The sequence below is a fragment of the Corvus hawaiiensis genome, chromosome 14, assembly GCF_020740725.1.
Source record: "Corvus hawaiiensis isolate bCorHaw1 chromosome 14, bCorHaw1.pri.cur, whole genome shotgun sequence".
NCBI lineage: Eukaryota > Metazoa > Chordata > Aves > Passeriformes > Corvidae > Corvus > Corvus hawaiiensis.
In genome coordinates, this window is record NC_063226.1 from 5,927,190 (window position 1) to 5,933,189 (window position 6,000).

The window sequence follows — 6,000 nt, forward strand, 5'->3', positions numbered from 1 at the left end:
TTTTTGTCGAGTTTATTAACTCGCCCTTGGCCGGATACCACTTGGGAGTGGGGCGGCTGCCAGGCCAGCAGAGCCAGAGCATTTGGGGGGATTGGGATGCTGGGGGTAACCATGTCCCTGGTGCAGGAGTGTTTGGGGGATCGGGATACTGGGGGGCACTGTGTCCCTGGTCCAGGAGCATTTGGGGGGATCAGGATGCTGGGCTCACCCTGGGTGCAGGAGCAGTGCCACTGTGTGCCCTGGCCAAGGTGGAACCCCCACGGAAGGGCAGCCCGTATGGGAAGCACCTGTATGACCTGGTTAAGTGATGGGAAGCTCAAAGCCCCTTGGAGGCAGGTGAGCAGGGAATGACGGATCTGCAGCACTTCCAGCTCCGATTTGAGACCAGGCTCAGCTGGAGATGGGACACTGGGGCTGCTGGGGGGCTCAGGAGGAGCTCTGCTGTGGAGGAGCACGGGGCAGGGACACCCCCAGGACTCCCGGAACGTCGGCTCCATGTGCTGGGGCTGTGCTGGTGGCACTGGTGCTGACAGGGCGCTCTCCCTGTTCCACCCATCGTCTCCCTCCTAATCCCAGCAGTGCCAAGGCATTGCCATCCCTGGAGCTTCTCACTCCCGTCAAGGGCCTGAGCAGCTGTTGCTGCTGCCCATCCATGGATGAGCTGGCCCTGGGAGGCAGCAGGGATGGAGCTGGAGCACCAGTGCCTCCAGCCCCTGCTCTTCCCAGCCTTGGCTGTGTTCCCTGGATCTCGGTTGGGCTGAGGGTGAGCAGGACAATGTATCCCAGGCTTCCTTTCCAATATCACACCCCATTCTCCCATTGCTGCCGCCTGTTCCTGGCCTCATCCGCCCTTCCCAGCCCACTCAGCCTCCTCCTCTGGCATTTCCACTCCAAAGGGAGCATCTGAGCCCCCCAGCCTGGAAGGGGCTGGATAACAGCAATTCCTGCTCATAAACCTTGGCTGGACCAGCTGTGGCCGCCAGGACTGGGAAGTTTATCCTTGTTTTCCCTACAGTATATCCAAAATAACTAACAGGTTTTCCTGGTCGAGGCGCTGGGCTTTTCCCACAGCCAGGCTTTCTGCCGCATCCACTGGCTCGCCTACACCTGGTTTCCAGGGAGAGGAGCCTGGAAGATCCATTAGGCTGTCGTGGAATGCAACGAGTCCCGTAGGCTCCGTAATAAGAGCAATAACAGGAATGCACTGGGGGGCTGTTTGTCACAGGGATGGGATGGGATGGGATGGGATGGGATGGGATGGGGATGGGGATGGGGATGGGGATGGGGATGGGGATGGGAATGGGGATGGGGACAGGGAGGGGATGGGATGGGAATAGGAATGCGGACAGTGGTCTCTGCTTTAGATGCTGAATGGGATGGGAGGAGGAGAAGGATGAGGAAGAGGAGGAAAAGAGCACAGCTGGTGCTGGCAAGGCAGCGGGTCAGTATCCAGCGCTCTCCCTGTGTTCCTGTGCCACTGCCAGCCCCATCCCTGTGCCAGGGCAGCCATCTGTGCCCGAGGCGGAGCAGATCCGGGCAGAGCAGGCCCGGCGCCGCTCGCACAAAGGCCCCGCAGTTGGACCCAGCGAAGCTCAAGTGCTCGGAGAAAAGCGTCACATGCTGCCAAGGTTTTTCCTCTGCAGGCAGGCCCGGAGCCAGCGGGGATGGCTGCAGCCTTTTTCCCCTGGCAGCGCTTCCAGCATCCTGAAAGGCTCTTCCCTGGTCATATCCCAGCCTGCCGGGATGTGCAGGAGCTCCCATGAATGACGTCCCTGGGTTTGCCAGCTGAGATAACCATGAGCAAAGAGCTGGGCTGGAAGGGTCACAGGGCTGGAAAAGGCAAAGGAGTGCGCTAGGAAGCCATGGAGGGACGAGGAGGAAGCTTTCTCCCAGTGAAACAGGGAGCTCCAGGATAAATCCTGTAGGTTTTGGTTCGTTAAGAAGGAATGAACACGACTCTACAGCAAACATCAGTTAATTATGTGCAAGGTTTTAATGTTCCTGAAACACAACCCTTGGAGAGGGTCCCCCAGCTGCTGGAAGGGGGTCTGAAGGAAACACAGAGCTTTTCCTTTTGTTTTTGATGAAGGATGAGAGAAAAATGGGAAATATCAGTGCTGTGGCCACCCTGAGAGCTGCTGCTGAGCCAGCCCAGGATCCTGCTGGGGTTGGGGTGTTCTGTCTCTCTGCAATCCCGGGAGTCTGACAGGGGCTTGTCCCGGTTTCCAGCAATCCTGGGATCCTGACGGGCTTGTTCTGCCTCTCACTAATCCCGGGACCCTGTGGGGGTTTCTCCCTCCTCTGAGCCAGCCCAGGATCCTGCTGGGAGGTTGCCTCATTTCAGTGGTCACTTTGTGCTTCTTCCCTGTTCCCAGGGGCACAGGGATGACACCGTGACTGCAGGGTGGATGTGTCCTGGGGGAGGTGTGATCCAGGCTCCCGCTGCTCCACCACACCCCAGGGAGGGTTGTGGCTGAGGCCTTGGTCAGCTCCCGTGTCCCAAGGCCAGCGCCCAGAGCTCAGGGATGGGATTTGGGCAGAGCCAGGACAAGCTGGGCTCCTGTTCCCATCCTGCAGCTCCTGTTCCCGTCCCAGCGATCGCCCCCAGCCTTGGACCTGCCCTGGCTGGGAAGGGCCGAGTGAGGCTTTGGTTTCAGCTGAGCTCCCCCCTAATTCCTGCAGCCTGGTGTAATCCTCCCCAGTGAGCCCAGCGCCAGGTTCCTGCTGGAAATTGGCTCTGGCTGTGGCTCTGGGGTCTTTGTAGAGAAGCTGAGCCAGGAGGAAAAGCAAGCTGGAGACTCCAAAGGGCTGGGGAGCTCTGCTCTCCACCTGAGGGCTGGGGGAGCTCAGGTGGGGACGTGGCGCAGCTGGTGCCTGGGGTGGGGTGGAAAAAACCCTGAATCCTGCTGGGAGCTGGGGTGGGATCATCCCTGCGGTGGGGGGCAGGGGATGGGGTGCTGTGGGGTGCCAGCCATGCCCAGCAGAAGGTAAAGGGCTTCCTGGGGTGCCCAGGAGGTGCCCCAGCTGGAGATGAGCTTCTCCTGGTGCAGATGGAGGTGGGGAGGGATGCAGGGAATACCTGAGGAGATGAACCGGTGGGTGAATCCCCAGCCAGGAGCACAGAGACAGCTGCCTGTGGGGTGATTTCCCTTTGCACCAATGAAGGGAAGGCTCCAGGAGCTTTCCTGCTGCCCCAGACCCAGCAGGGAAAGCTGCCCTTGGAAAAATGGGGTGGAGGGCTCCCATGGCTGCTGTCCGTGTGGGACCCCCGGTGTCCCCCCAACTGCGGCTGTGCCAGTGCCCAGCTCGCTCCAGTGCAGGGGCTGCAGGAACTTGCAAGGATGGCAGCTCCCAGCCCTGCATCCCTGCATCCATCACTTTGTCCTGGCTGGAAACCAGAGAGCAGCTCGTGAGGAGGATGCGGGATGAACTGTGGCTTCCCACTGCTTGCTGTAAAATGGGATTGGCCATTAATTATGGACTTAACAGGCCCGGGCTGGGGGGACCTGCAGGGGCTGGATCACAGCGAGGATTGAGGGGACCATGCGGCAGGGGAAGAGGTTTCCCAGGGGAGGGATGGGAAGGGCTGAGCTTCATCCCAGCGGGAGAAGGCAGCTCTGGGCAGGCAGAAGTGGTCCTGCTGGGGTGCCCATCCCACCTCCCCCAGGGAAGGTCCCTCCCACGAAGTCCTGGCCGCAGCCCTGCCAGAGCCTGATGCCTCTCCTCGCCCTCCCTGGGCTTCCAACAATAATCCCGGTGCCGGCTGGGCTTTGCTGCTCTTGGACGCGGGAGTGGGGCCGGAGCACTCGGCTCGTAAGGCGATATCCCGATATCCCGGCAGCCGGAGCAGCAGAACAAAGGCGCAGTGTCTGCGGCCCCCCGGGTCACCCGGAAACCCGTCCCAGCCTGGGGGGAAAGGGTTAAGGAAGGCTGAGCCTCCAAACATCCCGCGATCCCTCTCAAAACCAACAGAGGGATAATTAGCTGCTAACAAACGGGAGAGATGAGCCTGGGTGTCCTGGGGGGTGCCGAGGGCTGGGGGCCGTGGGGTCCGCGGTGCAGGGGCAGCAAGGCCGGGGGGACTCATCCCACATCCCAGGCAGCATCACCCACAGCTCAGGCAGCGAGGCCTGGGGGGTCGGGATTTTATTCCATGTCTTATCATAGGATCACAGAATCATCCAGGTGGGAAAAACCTGCTGAGATCGTCGAGTCCAACTGTCCTCCCAGCACTGCTGCGTCCCCAGGTGTCACTTCCATGTGTTTTTTGAACACTTCCAGGGATGGTGATTCCATCACTTCCCTGGGCAACCTGTTCCAGGGCCTGACCACCAACTTTCAGCCAAGAAAATCCTGCAGGGTTTCCCAGAGTCAGTTTTGCACCTTCCTGGTGATCCCAGCTGCTGGAGGTGGATTTCCAGGCACAGAACCCCTGTGTATGTGAGGGGAATGCAGGAATTCCCTCCAGGAATGCCATTTGGACCTTAGAACCCCCTCATTCAGCTGGGGATGGGCAGGGGGCTTGGCAGGAGACAAAAAGGAGTGGGTCTCAGGCATGTCCTGCCCGGAGATGCTCTGTGGGATGATCCATGGGATGCTCCATGGGATGTTCCATGGAATGATCCATGCAATGCTCCATGGGATGCTCCATGGGATGCTCCATGAGGTGCTCCATGGGATTCTCCATGGGATGCTCCATGGGATGCTCCATGAGGTGCTTCATGGGATGCTCCATGGGATGCTCCATGGGATGCTCCATGGGATGCTCCATGAGGTGCTCCATGGGATGCTCCATGGAATTCTCTATGGGATTCTCCATGGGATGCTCCATGGGATGCTCCATGAGGTGCTCCATGAGGTGCTCCATGGGATGTTCCATGGGATGCTCCATGAGGTGCTCCATGGGATGCTCCATGAGGTGCTCCATGGGATTCTCCATGGGATGCTCCATGGGATGCTCCATGGAATGCTCCATGGAATTCTCCATGGGATGCTCCATGGGATGCTCCATGGGATGCTCCATGAGGTGCTCCATGGGATGCTCCATGGGATGCTCCATGGGATTCTCCATGGGATGCTCCATGGGATGCTCCATGGAATGCTCCATGGAATTCTCCATGGGATGCTCCATGGGGTGCTCCATGAGGTGCTCCATGGGATGCTCCATGGGATGCTCCATGGAATGCTCCATGGAATGCTCCATGGGATTCTCCATGGGATGCTCCATGGGGTGCTCCATGGGATTCTCCATGGGATGCTCCATGGGATGCTCCATGGGATGCTCCATGAGGTGCTCCATGGGATGCTCCATGGGATGCTCCATGGGATGCTCCATGGAATGCTCCATGGAATTCTCCATGGGATGCTCCATGGGATGCTCCATGGGATGCTCCATGAGGTGCTCCATGGGATGCTCCATGGGATGCTCCATGCACTTACCCGGCCCCGCCACATCCCGCGCTCCCTCCACTCTTCCCCGCGGCACCGCTGGCTGCGGGAGAGCGGCGGGGAGGGCCGGGCAGGCGAACGCTGCCCTGAATGAGAGAGAAAGGCCCTTTCAGGGAGTGCAGCCAAGCACAGAGCGCAGCCGGAGCGCGGCCGCAGCCGGGGGAGGCCCCACAGCCCCAGTGGACGGGCGGGGAGGAGACCGCTGGGGCACAGATCTGCTGAGCCGCAGGATGAGGAAAATCTCTGGAGCAAGGGAAGGTGGAGGCTTCCTGGGAGACCAGGACTTGCAGCTGGACCTTTTGGATCATCCTGACCCGGCACCGGGGCTGGTCTTGCTGCAGGTGGGGTGTTCCAGATGGGATGGGCGTCTTGGCTGTGGAGCCACCCCACGTCTCCAGTATCAGGGGGTACTGGAGGAGCAAAGGGCTCCTCGGCTGTGTGGGATTCATCCCTCCAGGAGCAGGAGCAGGCAGTTGGGAATGCTCCCAGCATCATCACGGAGCTGGGGGGTGCTGGGGGAGCCGTGGGGGGGGTCTGGGGGAGCTTGGCTCT